Source organism: Mus musculus, chromosome 6 (genome assembly GCF_000001635.26).
Source record: "Mus musculus strain C57BL/6J chromosome 6, GRCm38.p6 C57BL/6J".
In the NCBI taxonomy this organism is placed as follows: Eukaryota; Metazoa; Chordata; class Mammalia; order Rodentia; family Muridae; genus Mus; species Mus musculus.
The window spans coordinates 12,161,480-12,180,571 of NC_000072.6; the positions used below are offsets into that span (position 1 = coordinate 12,161,480).

At 37.6% G+C, this 19,092-nt stretch overlaps 1 long non-coding RNA gene across 1 annotated transcript in view; it reads left to right on the top strand.

Annotated features, from left to right (window-relative positions):
* The first annotated feature begins 6,187 nt into the window (after positions 1–6,187).
* The window catches only part of Gm35961, a 44,764-nt gene continuing 31,859 nt past the window's right edge, over positions 6,188–19,092 (top strand). The window contains exons 1-3 of the long non-coding RNA XR_377345.3: positions 6,188–6,315; positions 11,571–11,717; positions 18,818–18,917. This is a non-coding gene — a long non-coding RNA (predicted gene, 35961). The remainder of the gene's footprint in view (positions 6,316–11,570; positions 11,718–18,817; positions 18,918–19,092) is intronic.

A 19,092-nucleotide genomic window follows, 5' to 3' on the forward strand; every position in this document is an offset into this window, starting at 1 on the left:
TTTATTTCTCTGGATGGATTCAAGGTATCCAAATATAACCTAACTATACCTTTGATTTCCCTTTTAATTTCATTATGTTTTTGTGGTTTTATGTGTAATTATAACTTTGCAAAATGTCATCTCAGAGACTTACTGCTGAATACATTCACCCTTTCTAGCTCTTTCTACACTCTGGCTGGCAGGTTCAGCTTAGCTGTTCTGACACCCCTCTTCAAGATGACTGATTCAAATTGGCTTCTCTCAGCTTTTGTCTGAATTGCTTGGCTTCAAACTAACTGTGGTCATCTGTTCCAATCTCTCAGCTCCTTCTTATCCTTCTCATTCTCTGGCTCATTCTGTTTTTACCACTAACCTTTCTCTGTAAAAGTATTTCAATAAATTGCTCTCTTTGTCAGTGTGTCTGTCTCCCTGTCTCTCTTTCTGCTTTGTTCTTTTAAGCCCCCCTTTTGGATCTGTTCTCATGAGAGGTAGGTGTATCCTATCTCTGATTCATTCTGTCAAATCTTTCTCTGACATGATTTTGTCTACCCCTCAATTAGTTGTCACTTTCAAATATGGCTGCTTCCTTCTACAAACTAATTTTACCTTCATTGTTTGGGATCAAATGTGTGTATTCCAGACAAGGGGATTAAAGGTATGTCATTCCAGCTTCTTCAGAAGGTCTTTGGATATGATCCCTTGCCAGAGCAGCCATGTTGCTGGATTAAAATTCCTTTACAGGTATAAATGAGAATGGCTTCCATAAACTCAAATATTTGAATGTTTGGTCCTCACTTGGTGGAACTACTTTGGAAGGATTAGGAGATGTGACCTTGAAGGGCTTACTTCTCACACTCTTCCCATTACCTTTTGCTTGTGGGTCAGGATGTAAATTCTCGGTACTGCTCCAGTACCACCCCTGTCTGCTTGCTACCATGCTAAATGTTTTCCTTTATAAGTTACTTGGTCATGGTGTGCCTTCAAAGCAATAGAAAGGTAATTAAGAGGCTCTTTTTTTTTTTTTAAAGATGTATTTATTTATTATATGTAAGTACACTGTAGCTGTCTTCAGACACTCCAGAAGAGGGAGTCAGATCTTGTTACAGATGGTTGTGAGCCACCATGTGGTTGCTGGGATTTGAACTCCAGACCTTCGGAAGAGCAGTCAGGTGCTCTTACCCACTGAGCCATCTCACCAACCCTGATTAAGAGGCTCTTTAAAGAGCTTCACCATGTACTTAGACAAGTACTTGTTTCAGTTATTTAGAAATAGTGCAAATCATGCTCTGCAATATTTCATTTTCTTATTAATAGATTTAGAGACAGTAAGTAGAGATTTGAAGACCTGGTATGATAAAGTGACCAAATAAAAGGAAGAAACACATGTAAAGTGTGTTTAGTTATTGAGCTGTATTGGCCTGAAATAACAAATTTTCATTTGATCTCATGTGTATCAAGAACCAGAAGAGAACATAAGATATCCTATTCTGTCACTTTTTACCTTATTTCCTTGAGAAAGAATTTCGTAGTGAACCTGGAGCTAGGCTAGTGGCTACCAAGACCCAGTGATCCTTCTGTCTCTGCCTTCCCTTCCCCACCACCAGGTTGGGATTATAAACTGTTTTAGGGTTTCTAATGCCGTGAATAAACACCATGACTATGGCAACTCATAATGGAAAACATTTAATTGGGTCTGGCTTACAGTTTCAGAGGTTTAGTCTATTATCATCATGACAAGCAGCATGGCATCATACAGGCAGACATGGTGCTAGAGAAGCTGAGAGGTCTACATCTTGATGTTCAAGAAGTAGAAGTGAAAGTGACACTGGGTGGAACTTGAGCATCTGACACCTCAAAACCTGCCCCCAGCAACCTACCTCCTCCAACAAGGCCACACCTAATAGTACTATGCCCTATGGGCCTATGGGGGCCATATTCACTGAAACCACCACATAAATGTTTTCAGATACAGCTTTTTACTAGGATAATGAGCATTTGAACCCATCTCTACAGCCCCATGATCTTGTTACCTGATCTAAAGAATTGATAATAAATATCATGTAACTATAATTTGTTTGTACAATGAATTATCACGTAAAGAACTGTAGTGGTTTGAATGAGAATGTGCGGTCAGGTATTTGAACACTTGGTTCTGTTGGTGGTGTTATATGGGAAGTTTATGAGATGTGGATTTTGTTGGCTGAAGTATGTCTCTGGGGCTGGGCTTGTGAGTTTAGAGTCTTACCTTTTTACAAGTCTCTCTCTTCTCTCCTCTCTCTCTGCTTCATGCTTGAAGTTCAAGATATCAGTTCTCAATTTTCTGCCCCATCCTCCCTGCCTGCCATCTACTGGCATGTTTTTACCACTGTTATAGACTTTTTGGAACTGTAAACATAAATAAACTCTTTTATAAGTTACCCTGGTCATAGTATTTTATCAAAGAAAGCATCTAGCCTAGTATTTGGGGATATTGAGCCACATGTGCTCTCCCCTCATGACTGAAGGAATGGTCAGCCATTGTCTTGCCAAAACTCTGTAAAGTTGTGTAAAATGTCTGAACAAGAATCTGCCAATCTGCCTCAAATTTCCTGATTAGCTGAGTTCATTATCAAACTACAGACAGACTGGGCATATGTGAATGATGAAAACTGTGTTAGGCAAGAGTTGCTATAACCTACTGGTTCCTGTGAAGCCTGTAAGCAGGGATGATTTTCGACTCAGAAAAGATATATACAGAAGTTTGTGGTTTTTCATGTCATGTCCTGGATGTTGCTATATCCTGTAAGTCTGGTATCCAGGCCTACCTAGAACAGAGGGATGTGTTTCATGCCATGTGATAAATTTGGGCATGGTAGAAAGGGAGGAGTTAAAGAGGCTTAGCATGGGGAACCTAACTCAGGGTTGACCAAAGTAAACAGAATAAATGTTCATGACTCCCAAGTTTAGGTTGGGTGAGGAACAGAGGAAAATTTGTAGATTCTATGTTTTAAAAACCTGTTATTTAATTGCCTAATACTTCAGCTATAGGCTTTGTGATAAGCGGCCAAATGATATCAGGCTGACATCATAATGCCATCCGTTAATCTTCTGCCACGTTTGGTCTGACTTGGAAGTCATGAAAAATCCATTTTTGAAAGCTGAAAAGTCCTGAAAAATAAGTTTAAATTGCAGCTGATTACACTGACCTAGGAATCTCGTCATCTCTAATTCTTGCATGAAAATGTAACTAAGAAGATGCCTCCTGCTGGCTTATAATATGCTTATTTTTAAAAAAAAGGACCACGTGTCAGCACAGAGCCTTGATGTGGATATTTGAATATTATGAAAATGAATTCATAAGCCAAGTCTGTCTGTCAGATGTTTTTAATTTAAATGTTCTGATGGGTGATGAGACTCAGTATGAGGGCATACAAAATTGTCTTGTGAAATTGAAAGTCAGGGAAGGAGGTGAAAAAAAATGACATTTAGTTCATAATCATGTGCCTATTCAGAATTTAAAGTTTCTGGTCAAGGCGGGTTTTGATTTTTCAAATTTCAATTTCACCACTTAAAGATCAAGTGTCTCTCAATTGACATTAAAGAAAATGGCAGAGATTGTGTCTTTTATCACAGATCACTTGTGGAATGTTAGGTCAGTTCAGTAATCCCACAAGTATTTCGGAGCTTCTGGGTTAGCTTCGCTATAAATGCTACTTTCTAATTATGCACAAGCAGCCAGAGGCCACTGTCATGTGGGAATCTTAGAACGGATTTCTCAAATGCATGTTGAGCTTTTCATGCAGCCCAATACTATGGTGAATAGTCTTTGACTTGACAGCAACATTTCACTGTGACTTTTGTCCCATCACTACACGGACTTCTTTCTTGTGTCCAGGTGCTTCGTAGCTATGCAGAAGTCCAAGAACTATGGTCCACTCTGCCATAACTCAAGGCTCAGTGAGTCCTGTGGTGCTATCTTTCTAGTTGCCATAGTTTGCTTGTCATTGGGTCAGTGGCATCCTTTTTAAGACCATGAATTAGGGATACAAAATACATAAGAATTATTTGGAGGTATTAAGAATGATACTAATGTAGCCTATCTGCAAATCAAGCTGCACTGGTATATATCAAATTCAGTTATTAGATTTGGAAGTTATTTATTATGGATTCTTCTGTTTTGGATGTTTCCTAACTCTTGGAGTTTAGTATTTTTAATATTAGACCAATATTAATTTCTTAAGACTATCCATCTTACTAGGCTGTCTTAGCATCTTCCATAACATTTTTCTATTTTCTTACTTTTTAATTTAGGTATGCTTTTAAACATTTCTTACAATTTTATTCAGCAAAGCTTTGGCACTTCTATCACAATCACAGACATAAGCAATGCTAAGCAAAATATAGTCAGGAGACATGAAATTCACATGCATGGTCCATTTAAATAACACAGTAGTATCAAGAACCGTGGAGGGTCTGAGATCTGACTTGGTTTATAATCTTCCCAAGGAGGCTTCTTAGGCATGATGAGCTTGATTTCCAATATTCAGCTGACACCAGTTTAGTGCAGAACACCTTTACACAGTTAACATTAAGGCATCTCTGAAAGAAGAATACTTGAAAGAATGAAGAAGGCCAGGAGCATTTCTGTGAGTTGAAAGCCCTCAAAGTTGGAGACCCTGTGCTCAGTCCAAAGGCTGGCTATGAGCATCTGCCTCTGAATAGGAAGAACAACAATATCAACCAACCAGACCCCCCACACACACCCGCAGAGCTCTCAGGGACTAAGCCACTAACCAAGGAGTATACATGGAGGGACCCATGGCTTCAGCTGCATATGTAGCAGAGGATGGTCTTGTCAGGCATCAATGGGATGAGAGACCCTCGGTCCTGCGAAGGCTCAATGCTCTAGTGTAGGGGAATTTGAGGGTGGGGAGGCAGGAAAGGGGATAACATTTGAAATGTAAATAAAGAAATTATCCAATTAAAAAATCATAACAATAAGAAGAAGAAGAAAAAAAAGAAAGAAAGCCCTCAAAAAAAAAGTGGCAAAGATATGAAGAGTTGTGGTTATTGACCACTGAGCACCTACACCATACCCTTGCTCCCTGTCCATGTAGTGCTGTTGATTATTTTAACTGGTAGTAATCATGGTACTTGTACAATGTGGGCACAACACGTTCTCTGTTATCATCTATTACCGTAGGGTTACCAGATAAAGCCTTCCATACTTAGTTGTTAAACTCAGCAATGTTACCTTCAATTCAGGAAGGTTAGTGTCTATAGTCAATCTGCTCAAAAGCAAAATCCATGTGTGTAAGGAGGATTAATGAAAGATAGTTGAGTAAAGAGGCACGTCGACAAAATACTTAACGTATGAAAAATGATGGTAGTACGCTGGAATGAATGTTGAAGCCGATGTTCCTGGCTGCCTAGATCATTCTTCTACATCTGGCTTAAAGCAAAGAAGAGAAACCGTTTCCTCAGCTTCAGAGATAAGTGATTTAAGGCTGAGCTTGAAGAAGGCAAAAAATAGATTCTGTATGTGTGGCATAAATAACATGTGGAGGAGCTGTGACTGATGGCAGGGTATGAATGGCTTTTTACTTGTCCTACATGGCCAATGTGGATTGATTGACTCAAATGAATAGTGGAAGAAACGTAGACCACTGGCTTTTTCACTCATTAGTCCCTGTTCTCCAAGTGTAAATAACAGGAGAAAGGGAAGCCTTTGGTAGAGAGGCCAGTAAAGAATATATGACATTCATCCTTCATTTAATTTCTATTGGAATATGAGCCAGGAACAGAGGTAGAGCGTTTTCACACACTAACAAGCAGATTTGGATGAGCTTCGTTTACACAGGATGGTGGGTTTTGGTGGAGTGGAATTGATGAGGACGGCTGGGATGAGTAAAGCAGTGAGCTGGAAACTGTGCAGTGAAGTTACATTAGCAGCAGGAAATAGGGGTGATGAGAAGCCAGGATGTCTAACCTGGTGGGAATAATTCACAGAGCAGTATGTGAGGAATACCAAGGGGATGCAGAACAAAACAGCAACATAGAAAGCATAGCTTAATATTTTCAAAAGATAGTGTGCAGAGCTTTCCCTGATCACAGTGAAGTCCCTATAGATAGAATTGAGGCTTTTTATTGTCACCATTTGGAGAAAGTATATGATCCACAGAGGTAAATAGAAGATAAAATAAGTCAATTTTGTTTATATTGGAAGGGAGGATGAATCTGTTGATATGTTCAATCTGGCTTGCCCTGTACTGGACGGAAAGAAAACTGATGGTTGGACAATTCTATTCTAACTCCTGAAGGCTAGAAGCATGAAAAAGAAAAGGAGGCAAATGCAAGGTAGGTTGTCACCTAAGTTTCCGTTGAAGCAAAATGTTGGAAAATGGATAGTGTATTTCCAAGTGAGTCATAAAGTCACAAAACAATTTTGAAGGCATTCATGTTTTAATTTTAAAGCAAGATTGAATCTTGACATCAACCAAGCCGGAATCACCTAATTCCTTTACTGATGCCTGCTATGAGACTTGTATAAACCTTCAGAAATAAGGAAATGTCAAGGGACCACCTTAATTTTCATCCAGGTACCTAGAAACATTTTGCCATACTTTTAGAAGACAAAGGCAGGTGGTAGTGGTACACACCTTTAATTCCCACACTCAGAAGACAGAGGCAGGTGGATCTCTCAGTTTGAGGCCAGCCTGGTCCTCAGGGTGTTTCTCAACAGCTAGGGCTATAAAGAAACCCTGTCTTGAAAAATGAGAGAGAGAGAGAGAGAGAGAGAGAGAGAGAGAGAGAGAGAGAGAGAGAGAGAAGGAAAAGAAAAAGTACATTAGTGTGGCAGGCTGAAAAATGTGATTGAAGTGCCCCAGAAGTTTAGTGGACAATGTATATGACACTAAATCAAGATTATTCTAAAGTAAGATTTAAATGGGCAAAATTGGTATTAGTGAATCCTGAAGGCTCTAGAGCTGTCTGCAAAAAACCTGATTGTATCGCCCTAATTCTGTTTGTAAGTTGAAATTCTGCTCCCCAATAGTGTGGTGAGGCTGATGCTTCGGGAAGTATTGGGTCAAATATGAGGTAGGAGGTTTAAAGGTGAATTAGTGCTCTTATACCAGAGACACAAGGAACTCCTTCATCCTCCCTCTGCCATGAAGACACAAAGGAGAAGGTGATACTACACTTTCAAAGGAACACTCATCAGGGCTAGCTCCTGACCTCACCCTAGCTCTGAGAACTAAAAGAAATAACATTTGTTATGTAACAAGTGGTTACACAACACATGTTATGATACATGGTCCATGTCTCCTTATGCAAACCAAACTGGCTAAAATATCTTGCCAAGCCTCCAAGGGGCAAAACTGGTTAGTTTTCATGGTTTATTGGATGCCATGGTACAACATATGCTGATTGAACTCAAGAATAAAATGTCTCAATAAAAACTAAAGACACGTGTGTGTATAATCTTATGTGTGTTAATAAACACAAAAATACTATTGGCTGACATGTAGTCCAGACATATTAGTTACACAATTTAGGCATTTCTCTCTCCATGTTTCATAGATACTGAGGAATTTTAAATAAATGTTGGCTATAGAGAAATTCTTAAAATAGCTCACTGAGCCATCTGGGAAATGTATTCTGATTATTTATTTTCTCTTAAAATATTGTTTTGAATTTTTGTACAACACAAGTGTATGTCGCTGTAAATAAATATTTAAGAATCCCAGACTTTTTTCACTTGAGGAAGGTTTGTCTGGAGGTGGGGGTATTCCCCCCCCCCCAGCATTATAGTAGATCAACTCAAAGGAAGTCACTGCTCTGAAACAAGTGTGTTCCCTCTTTTGACTCACTACTTTCTTAGAAGAATTCTGTGTAGATGGGGAAAAAAAAAACCCAAAACCCAAAAACAAACAAACAAACAAAAAACCCCAAAAAAACAAACAACCCTGAGTGTAGGAAGAATTTACTTTCTCTTGATTTGATCAGGCGGTGACAAGTAAGATAGTCTTTGCTACCAGGAGGGAAAGAGAGGAGGAGTAAGAAAGAGCAGGAAGAGAAAGTCAAGCTGGGGATATCAGAAACTAGGCTGACTCACAGTGGGGTTCTCAAACAGGTTGCAAGCAAGCCACCCACCAAGCAACCTGCAGCCTGGGCAGTGACGTCTTTGGAAGACACCAGCCTGGTGCCCAGAATACAGAGGCTCTTCCAGTTGGAGACCGGGCACAAAGCATCTGTCATCTTATCACATATAATTAATTGTGCCTTTAAATTAGCAGCTGTCTTAGGACATAGTGCAGGTGGGAGGGTCGAGGATGAGGAGACACTGAGAGGACCGTGGATTTCGGGTTTGTCAGTTTTGGTATGACTGTCGTATCCACTCCTTCTCCAAAATGGTTTGTATTCACAGTACAGTTGATTTTTTTTTTTTTTTGACGTATTTACAATTATATTGGCAAAAACTAGGAATGGGTGATTTTGTTTGTTATTAAGAAATCACATATTTTCCAATCCCTCTTTCCTGTTTTCTGAAGCTGATATTCAGATAATTTGAAGGAAAATATATTTGATTTAAAAAAAATCCTCATCTAACTATTCTACCAATTCCTTTGGGTAATGAGTTTTTTGTTTTGTTTTGTTTTGTTTTTCTTACATCACCTTTCCATGTGCTTGGAAGCAGAGACAGGACACCATTAACTACTTGGTTCTCAGCTGTGCAGTGGATGAATCTAAATTTCAAGTGAGCATGGGATGGATGCTTTTGCAACCCCTCATGATAGCTAGTTGATTCTCATACTTTCCCATCACCATTTGCCCCCACCCCTATATATACAAAGACTTTCTAATAATATATGCTAAGGTATAAATGGCTAAGTTAGTATTTGGTAGATTGAGTGTCATACTTGGGTATACCTTCTCCCATTTATCTTTCACCTGGTCTTAATATAAAGCTGAGAAGTAATACCTTATTTATTCTTTAGAATATTGTTTGGAGCTTGGGTGCTGTAGTAATGTGTTAAGGGACAATAAACAATGAACTGCTTTTCACCTTTTCCAGATGATAAAAATGACAGGATTAGAACATAGTCAAATCTTCCTGGGTGGTGCATCTTGATAGGCTGATTTCTATTCAATAGCAGCTAAGATAGCCCTCAGTGATTCCTCCTTTTTGGAATCTGTCTTGAGTAAGCCTGGTGTTTGTTTGTTTGTTTGAGTTATTGGAGAATTTAGAGACTATGAGATGAGAGTTTACTTTAACCATCAGTTTTAGGGTTCACAATACGTAGTAATCAATCATATAATACAACTCTAGCACATCTTCCCATCGGTGTAACCAGCCAATGAGTAGTTATTATCAGTAAATTGACATTCTGCTTTGTGGCATTAACTCAGATCTCAGGATCCTGCTGCTTCGCAAGGCTACATTTCTTATCCTCTCTTCCCTGATGCTGGCATCCCTTAAGCGAACAGCTCTCTGTACCCCATCTGCTTGCTTTTTTTGGAATCAACACCATTTTTCCCCTCAAATCTCTGTCACACTAGTGTCCAGGATTTCAGGAAAAAAAAAAACAAAAAAAAAAAAACACTTTCTATCACTTGAGCTGTGAAATAGCTGAACTCATCTTTGGACTTTGGGGGTCCACTTTTGGTGCATGTTTCAGTGGCTATTTTTTCCCAACAGAGGCACATCTTCATTTTCAAAATCTAAGGTTCCAAAAGTTATTTTTAACCTATGGGTTACTTCATATTAATTTAAAAAAATGAGCACATCACATCTCATTTTTTCTACTTATTATTTCTACTAATATCCTATGGCAGACATCCCATTCTCTGCAAGCTACTTGATTTGGATTTCTGCAATCCTCTTATATTATGACCAAATATGGTGGCCTGGAACATATCTAGATTAAACAACCCTTGAGCTCCTCCTGAGACTAAACACTGATTGCTTATATGAGTGAGCACAAATGTGTACAGTAAAGATTTTGGCATATTAAACGTTGCCTGTTAAAGTTTATCCATAGGATTAAGATAACTAAACCCTTAGTTCTGAATTGGAAAAAAAAAGTGAAAATGGGAAGAAGAAATATCGCTCAATTTTCCACTGAATAGTAGTAACCTCCAAATAAAATAAAAGGCATGTTGATTCAGGACAGACACTTTTAGTTAATGGCTCATGCTTTTTGATCTGTGTTAGTAATGTGGAAATCATGGTGGACAGGCAGAGAGAAACTCAGGGTGGGACATTGCTATGATATACTACACTGTCTCTTTAACCTTCAGAAAAACAAGCACTGCTGCCGCCCTCCCCCCCCCCCCCCACACATGGGTACTAATACCATACTGCAATTTATGTCCTCATCTTAATTTCACAAAATCATTAATTTTTTATTTATAAATATCAGCACTGGTTTTAGCAGCCCATTCAATTGTTTTCCTATAGGTTTGCACATTACAGTAGTTTAGGGAAATGAAATGTTTTCTATCATGAAATATTATAGTTCTCTAAATCAAGATTTATTACAGCTACAGAAAACCTCCACCTGGGGGAATTTTTCTGTCACACAAGTCAAAGAAGTTCTATTTGTTCTGCCTAGTTTAGCTTTTCTCTCTACTCTGCCGGATAAAATAAAATGAGGTGACAGGAGAAGACATTAATACTCACAGATCCATTTCCCTATAAGTGGAAATTGGTAGCCTTTATGTTCCTTTGGTAAGGGAATCCTTTTTTTTAAAGGTGACAATTATAAATAAGACTAATAACAGTAACAGTAGCTCATTTGTCTTGTATTTTTATGTACTTTAGTTTTATTTATAGTTGAATGAATCAAGAAGAAAAGGTTCATAATGTCTCTGCTAACATAGGTTAGGTAGGAAAAAAACTAAAATATTTAATTGCTTATTAAATTTACCATAATAGACCCCATTAATAATTAGTCAAGCTTTAATATTCTTAAAGCTTCAAATTTGTTGTTTGATTTAGAGCAATGACCTTGGGAGACAGTTTTAGATGACAAACAGTAACAGATGAAGAAACCCCATCAGATACAGTCTTTCTTCTGGGTATGTAGTCAGTCAACTGAAGACAAGTCCTTTTTAATTTGACCTTAAGGAATAATTTTTCTAAATGGAGAGAGTAGAGTCCTGACTACCAGAGGCTGAGAAGGGTAAGGAGGCTGATAGAAGCCACATTCATATTTACATAAGAGGATTAAGTTCTTCTATTCTATGGCACAGTAAGGCGACTATATTTAATGATTTACTAAAATGCATCACAATACCTAGCAGAGAGGATTTTGAATATTCCCATTACAAAGCAACAGTATATGTTTGATATGATGGATATGCTAATTACCCTGAATGGATTGTGGAACGTGAGTGCACATGTCAATTTATCACACTGAGGTCCCATGACTGTATAATTATTCTATCAATTAAAAAAAAACCAAGTTTTTATATATTTATCTTAAAATAAAAAATATTAAAAATCTCAGTGGAATGTCAACAACAATTCTGATGAAGACTATAAATGCTTTAATAGAATAGAAACAATTCTAAATGACTTAGTAGATTCCTCGTTTTCTTATTTGTAGTGTTTGGATACGTTTTAGAAAAGCAATATGGAACGAAGTGGAGTTTCTGAGAAGTGATGACAGTATTGTTTTAAAGTCAAGATCAAAGTGACTCATACCTGCTGTGAGAGATTGCACTGTGTCTCTTCAAAGGACAAATTCTGCTAGGTAAGAATGAAAACAGTAAAATAGTAATTAGTTCAAGTGTCCCTGTGTCTCCTGTGTGCTTTGGTATACTTACTATTTTTAAGTAATTGTTTCATGTTATATAATTTAAGCTACTATAAGGTACTCCATATTTAAGGTGGTAAATAATTAGAAATAGCAAATATTTCATAATTTTTATGTATTTTCCTGAATTTGGTAAAACTAGCAAATGAGAAAAATCAGATTCCACTCTCTCCACAGTTTTGACCTACGTGTTAATGGTCAGTTCAGAATTTTACATCCCACTCTTCCAGATGGGCTTCCTCTTGCACTCTCCACATCCTGTAGTTCTTGTTTATCTGTAAGCTCTCCTCTGCAGATTTCAGGCTTGCTACTGGAGATGAGATCTCATTTTCGTTCTATTTTTAATTTGACTTCTCAGACAGATCCACGGTTATGTTAGTGGGTTTATCTTGCTTACACAACATTTTCCTCTCTCCCTTGATAGTTTTGAATCTTGTCAAACTAGTATACATTCATCATCTAGCATTCAAGACATTTTACAACATAGACTAAAGCTAAGTCATTTGTTGATTTCTTACATTTTCTTACATTATATTTCATCCAACTTTGTCTTCCAGTGGACAAAGAAAATGGAGTCTTTTCTTTTGTCAGTTTTTCTTTCAATTGTCTCTATGTTTCTATTGACCAAGCCCTGCCTCCGAAGCCTTGTAACTTAAGTCATATGTTTGCAGAGCTATCCCTGCTTTTCAGTTCAACTTGTCGTATGGTCTCTACTTCACTATTAAACTATGTATTTTGTTAGTTTTTTGTTTGTTTGTTTGTTTGTTTGTTTTTAGTTTTTGAAATTATAATTCGATTATAACATTTCTACCTTTCCTCCCTTCAAACCCTGTTGGGTCTGGCATAGCCTTGTTGAGGATAGAGGAGAGAATGACATGGTTCCTGCCCCTGGGACTGGGCCAGCAGACATGGGCCTCCAAGAGTGTGGTTGGCTGCCATGGGCATAAGGCTAGTTTGTATGATAATTTACATATTTTACATTCTTCCTTTAAGAAATGTCCTCTGTGTTAACATCATGACTCCATGATAATCAGAGACAGCAGGAGTCCAGGAAGTGAAGGTATGGCTAATGTCCTATGAGAATCATAAACCCTGGAACCTTCAGGATAGCCCTTAAGGCAGTGGAAAAGAACTCTAAAAACAAGGTTGAAATCATAATTTCTCAACTATGCAAAATATAAGGGTGCAATGTGAATTATATGAGGGGCATCAGGAATCTGAAAAAAAAAAAAAAAAACAGAGGCAACTATACTATGAGCCAACTTGTCAGAAAGATAGGAAGGAAGGAGATAATGAGGTTTATCGAGTGGTGATCACAGGAGATCCCATTCAGCTAAGGTCTTTTCTTTTTCTTTCTTTCTTCCATTCTTTCTTTCTTTCTTTCTTTCTTTCTTTCTTTCTTTCTTTCTTTCTTTCTTTCTTTCTTTCTTTCTTTCTTTTTTTTTTCCTTACACAGGCAGACAAATTGTTAAGTTCAGGATCAGCCTGGGACAGAGCAAAGTTAGACCCAGGTGTTGTAGAAATGGTAATTTCAGGATAGGATCCTACCCAGCTAGCTTATTGTCTGTGAAGAACAGAGGCAAGCAGACCTCTTTTGCAATGTTAAAAGAAAATATGTGCTTGCTGTTCCCTAAGAATTAAGGGGCTGGGGTCATGAGATGCTGATTCATAGGATAATCAAAAAGGGAACCTGGAATAAAGATTGAATTGATATGTAAAATAAAAAACTGGGCTTATGATCTGCAAGAGATGAGCTATCCAGAGAAGTTTTTAGAATAGCAAGAAAGATCTGCTTGGAGAACTTTCTCTGGCAGAACACAGAGAGAACTGTCTAGAGATCTCCAGAGAAAGCTGATCAGAGAAAAAGCAGGCTGAAAAACTGTCTCTAGTAGAGCATAGGCAGCCAACTTGGACCCAGGATTTGACTTTGAGTCAATTGCTTTACTTTTCTCAGAACCTCTCTCCAAGCTGGGGTTTGGTCCTTGACATAAACCTCATAAACTCTTTTCCAGTTCTCCTTCAGATTTATGCCTCCTTTTTCACTAGCTGTTATTGCATGCATTTGTGTGTGTGTACACATATATGTTCCTAAATAAAAAGTGATGTCCAGTTCATATAATTAAAACAAACTGAGCAGTTCTTTAGAAGGACACGTCTTGTGTATTTTTCATGTTCCTTCTTTGAGCATATCCTAGAGATCTTCAGGGCTGCAGTTATGCATTTCTGAAATGATGCTACTTAGGAAAAGTCAATATATTGATTTTATTAATCTAAAAAGGTATTGTTACACCCTTGTTAGATCTCAGACTTCTCACACTCTGAGATAATATATGGAACTTAGAAGATCATGAAGATACTTTCAAATAAGATGTTTTAGTAAAATTCTTAGCAGTATTGACCTGATATTGCTATTGGCCTAAAATCAATAGCAAGGACAATACTGGTTTTGATTGAATACATTTATGGGATTAATTAATCTAAACACAGAAAACATTCAGAAGCTACACAAGGAATTCTACTGCTAGAACAAAATTAATATAATTTAGCTATTTGTTTTATTCCTATTAATGCTGACAATGTACTATTTTCCTGAACTTTTTGTATGGTTTAACATAATGTGGGTGTTTCTGCACCCTACTAGTAAAAAGAAGTATTCCAGATGTTTCAATACATTGTCAAAATATACCTGTGATTTAACATACTAGAAGGTATATATCTCCTCGACTACCTTTTGCAGGTGGAGAATTATTTGACTACTTGTAAGTAGTCTTGGAGTAGAAATAAAGTGCTTGTGTGTGTATGCTGCTGGCACAGTGAGTTTCACATCGGCCATCAGCCAATCAGTAAAGGTAGGAACTTGAAAGTATATGTCTCAAAATAGGGAAAAGTGCAACTGGAGCCAAAAGCTTACACCAAAAGAAACGCCCAATAAGGAATTATTTTTAATTCAGATATTGCATTGGCAATTTTCTCATAATTCCATTAAGCTTAGCTCCCATTATTTGGACAATCTGCAACACTGTTATAAACCCACTGTTTTCTGAAACAGAAAAGATAAAAGTGATACACAGATTCAACAGAAAGGTTTTACTCCTGGGCTGGCTGGGTATTTATTTTGGAAGCTTCCTTATGAATGGCTAAATAGGTTGGTGAGGGGTGGCAGGCAGGGGTTGCCATACAGGGCAAAGGAAAACATTTCTTAGAATACAAACTGAAAAATGTCCAAGCCTAGCTTTGCTCAGACACAGATAAAGAGCTGCTAAGTGTAGGTGTTCATTTATATTCTTTTGAATCCTTAGTAAGCTAATTAGGAGTACATGGAATAATGTATGCAAATTGTATAGTACTCTGCACAATACCTGGACACTTAATAAATATTAGTGATTATTGGTAAATATTAATAAAAATGGCATAGTTATGAAACTATTGTAAAAAATAAAGATTTTATTATTTTTGATGGCTAGGTATTTGAGTTATTATTAACATAAACAATGGTATAATATATAAATGTAGCACAATTTACTCTCTCATAGGTTTTTTCAAATAGAAACATAACAAATCATATACACAATTTAAAATTTAAAAATTTTCTGATAACTATATTAAAGAAATGGAAAGCGGAAAATTAATTTTAGTATTGGTTTAAATATTGTATTTAACCCAGTGTTCCTAAACCTATTTCAATGTTGAGTTGATATAAATCATTGTAAAGAAATATTTTGTTTTCTTTCTAAAGAAATGAGTGTTTGAAGATAGCATGTGTCTTAGTTAGGGCTTTATTGCTGTGAAGTGACAAAATAACCAAACAAATTTTCTAAAGGAAAATATTTAATTGGGCCTTTCTTACAGTTTCAGAGGTTTAGTCCATCATTGTCATGGAAGGAAGTATGTCAGCAGGCAGGCAGACATGGTGCTGGAAAAGTAGCTTAGAGTTCTTCACAGGATCTTCAGGCAGCAGGAAGAGACAGTAAGCCACTAGGTGTGCCTTGAGCTTCTAAAAAGTGAAAACCCACCTCCCAGTGACACACTCTTCCTCCAACAAGGCCACACCTACTCTAACCTCCTAATAGTGCCATTGCTTATTGGCCTTTTATTCAAACCACCACAGCATGTATTTGACACTTGCAGGACATCTCATGTTTAAATAGCCCCACATAAAAATTTCATAGCCATCTGTGACTACACAGTCTCCTATGTAGATCTGTTTACAAATGAACATTTTTAAAAATTATTTATTTATTTTATGTATATGGGTACACTGTTGCTATCTTCAGACAGACCAGAAGAGGGCATCAGATCCCATTACAGATGGTTGTGATCCACCATGTGGTTGCTGGGAATTGAACTCAGGACCTCTGGAAGAGCAGTCAGTGCTCTTAACCGCTGAGCCACCTCTCCAGCCAAAATGAACATTTTTTAATGCGAATTCTTTTCTTCCCAATATGAAGATATTCATGGTATTTAATGCCCATAGGAATTTGAAGCATTATTCTACACCAAAATTACAACGGAGGGAAATTTAAAATGTCTATAAAAGTGAATTTATCTGCACTATTTCCCACCCCACCCCCACCCCTGTAATGAATGCATATAGAAGTCAGGTGATACTCCCAGTGTAGTCACACAGAGTGAAAGTTCTCATTTTGATATTTAAAATGCCTTACTTACAAAAGCATATAGAGTGCATAAGGCTTTGAACAGAGCTAATAAATAAGCCTTACTCTCTATTTGAGCATAGAACCATTGGGAACATATACCTGCCAAGGACCAGCTGCCCAGCTGCAAGCTGATAGCCTATGTTCTGCATGAGATGGCTTTTCAAATCTCTCTCTCTCTCTCTCTCTCTCTCTCTCTCTCTCTCTCTCTCTCTGTGTGTGTGTGTGTGTGTGGTATGTGAGTGTTATGCTTGAGACAGCCTGTCAGACTATTCTCTCTCACTCTGTGTCTGTGTTCTGCTCCAGATGGGTTTTTCTTGCTATTCTAAAAATACCTCTCTGGTTAAGACAGCTCTCTCTGGCAGTAAAAATTCAAAAAGCTCTCTGGATAGCTCATGGGTTTTCTGACAAAGTCAGAAAAGCTGATAAAAAAAATTCTCTGACCAAGTCAGAAATACTACTAGAAAAATTCTAAAAGTAATTCTTGGGTTTTATGATCAAAATCAGAAGGCCAGAAAACATAAAAGTACTGTATTCACTCTCTAAGCAATTCTTGGGATTTCCAACCAAGGTCAGAAATCCTGTTTTAAAAAGTTCTAAAAGAGCTATGGAAATTTTTAAAAAGAGTCGTACTAGTTCTCCATGGATTTTTCCAACCAAAATCAGAAATTCTGCTAAGAGAAATATTCTTGAAGAGCTGTTGTTGCTCTCCAGAGATTTCTGGACAGTTCAGCTTTCACTAGAGAAAATTCTAAGGAACTGCAAACACTTTCTGCTGGCTCATCTCATGCAGACTGAAAGCCCAGTTTTGGTTTTGTTTTTAAATTTATATATCAATTCAGTTACTTATTCCAGGTTCCCTTTTGATCATCCCATAAATCAGCATTCCTTGACCTTAACCCCTTAACTCTTAGGAAAAGAACAGTAAATATATATTTTTTCATCACAAATGAATTCAGAGATATGCACATCTTCCTAAACTTAGATGGGTGGGAAATGGTCCTGAAATTACCATTCTGATTACTCCTGGTCCAAAATTCATTCTGTCCCAGCTTGTTCTTGAACTTGAGAATTTACTGCCTTTGTATCTGCATGTCTTTGTATCTTTCTGACAAGCTGGTTCATAGTCCAAATTCCTCTGTTTTTCTAGGTCCACGAATTCCTTCATATAATTCAGATTGCATCTTTATATTTTTCATAGCTGAGAAATTATATATTTTCAAATTAATATTTTTAGAGTTCTTTCCTTTTGATTTATCATCCCCTCCTTCCGAAGGAAGGAGATAATGTTTGCTACCTTTCCCCTCAGATATTTGGTTAGAAACAGCTGATGGCTCACATTCACGCTTACCATCAAGGAGTGTACCAGCCTCCAGAGGCAACCAAGTTGAGGGCCCTGAAGATTTGAATCTCTTCTCTAAACAGGTGTCAACCAATCTGGGAGCACATTTACAAATGGTATCTTGCTGTCAGCCCATGACGCCTGGTTGTTTTTTCTAATCTTCATGGAAAAAGGTTTCATCCATTGGGATAATTGTAGCTTTTTAACATATTTCAATGTAATTAGTGAATCTGCATGTCAGTGTTTTCTTGCATATTCCCTGATTGAGTTGGAGACCGTTTTACTTCTCCCCATGACCCGTCAAAGATAAAGAATTTGTTTACTGTAAATTGCACACCGCTCACTCCTATGTGCCATCTGCTGCACTTAACTGCACGGTGCTACTGTTTTCTATTAATAGCTCTTTGAACTTAAGAAAAAAATAATCAGAGGTGTTAATCAGAAATGTTAGGGGAATATTTACCCTATCAAGCTTTGCTTCTTGGTGGGATTTTCATTTTTGTTGTGTTAAAAAGATATTGCATTTCTGTCTAATAGGTTATAGTGAAGCAGGGTTCAGAGAGCCAATCTGAGTGGCTGTCATCTAGCATAATTGTGAAAGGTGTAGATATAAGGAAAGGCAGGAGGTTTTTTTTTTGTTTGTTTGTTTCAGAAAGTAATTTAGGTCTTTAACATGGATCTTATGGTCAGGTCACAGGTCAGGATTGTGAAGTTCCTCAGTGGAACTGCCTCATCTCCTTTGCTGTGCTGTCTCCTTGCTTCAACTTAATAATAATAAGAGATGTCATGCTTTTTTTTTTGATTATTCCAAATAACCACATTATTGGTCAAGGTTCTGTAGAAGGACAAACCCAACAGAATGAATAAATATTACAAAAAGAGGCTTTATGAGATTAGGAGCTGGGCACTTCAAGCATGGCTGTCTACATGAGAGGAGCTCAGAAGTTGCTGAATTTGCTGGTAGTTGCTACATTCACAAGAGTATGTGCCCCAGCTAAAGGACTGGAAGATCCCCAGAAGGCTGCTTATCTTCTGTCCAGGTTGAAAGGCTGAAGATGCCGGTTTCTGCTGTCCCGGAAGGATGGCAGCACCAACAATCATTATGGAATAGATGGATTCATCAGCAAGAAGCAAAGGCAGGTACGTAAGTACACTGTCTTTTCCTCAGAGGTCTTCAGGAAAGTGATGCCTATTCTGGGAGAAGGTCTGTCAATGAATCCTTCCTTGCAATGCCCTAATAGATCTGCTCTGAAACATTTGTTTTTTAATTGATTCCCTATTCAACCAAGTTGACATCAAGATTCAATTAATCATC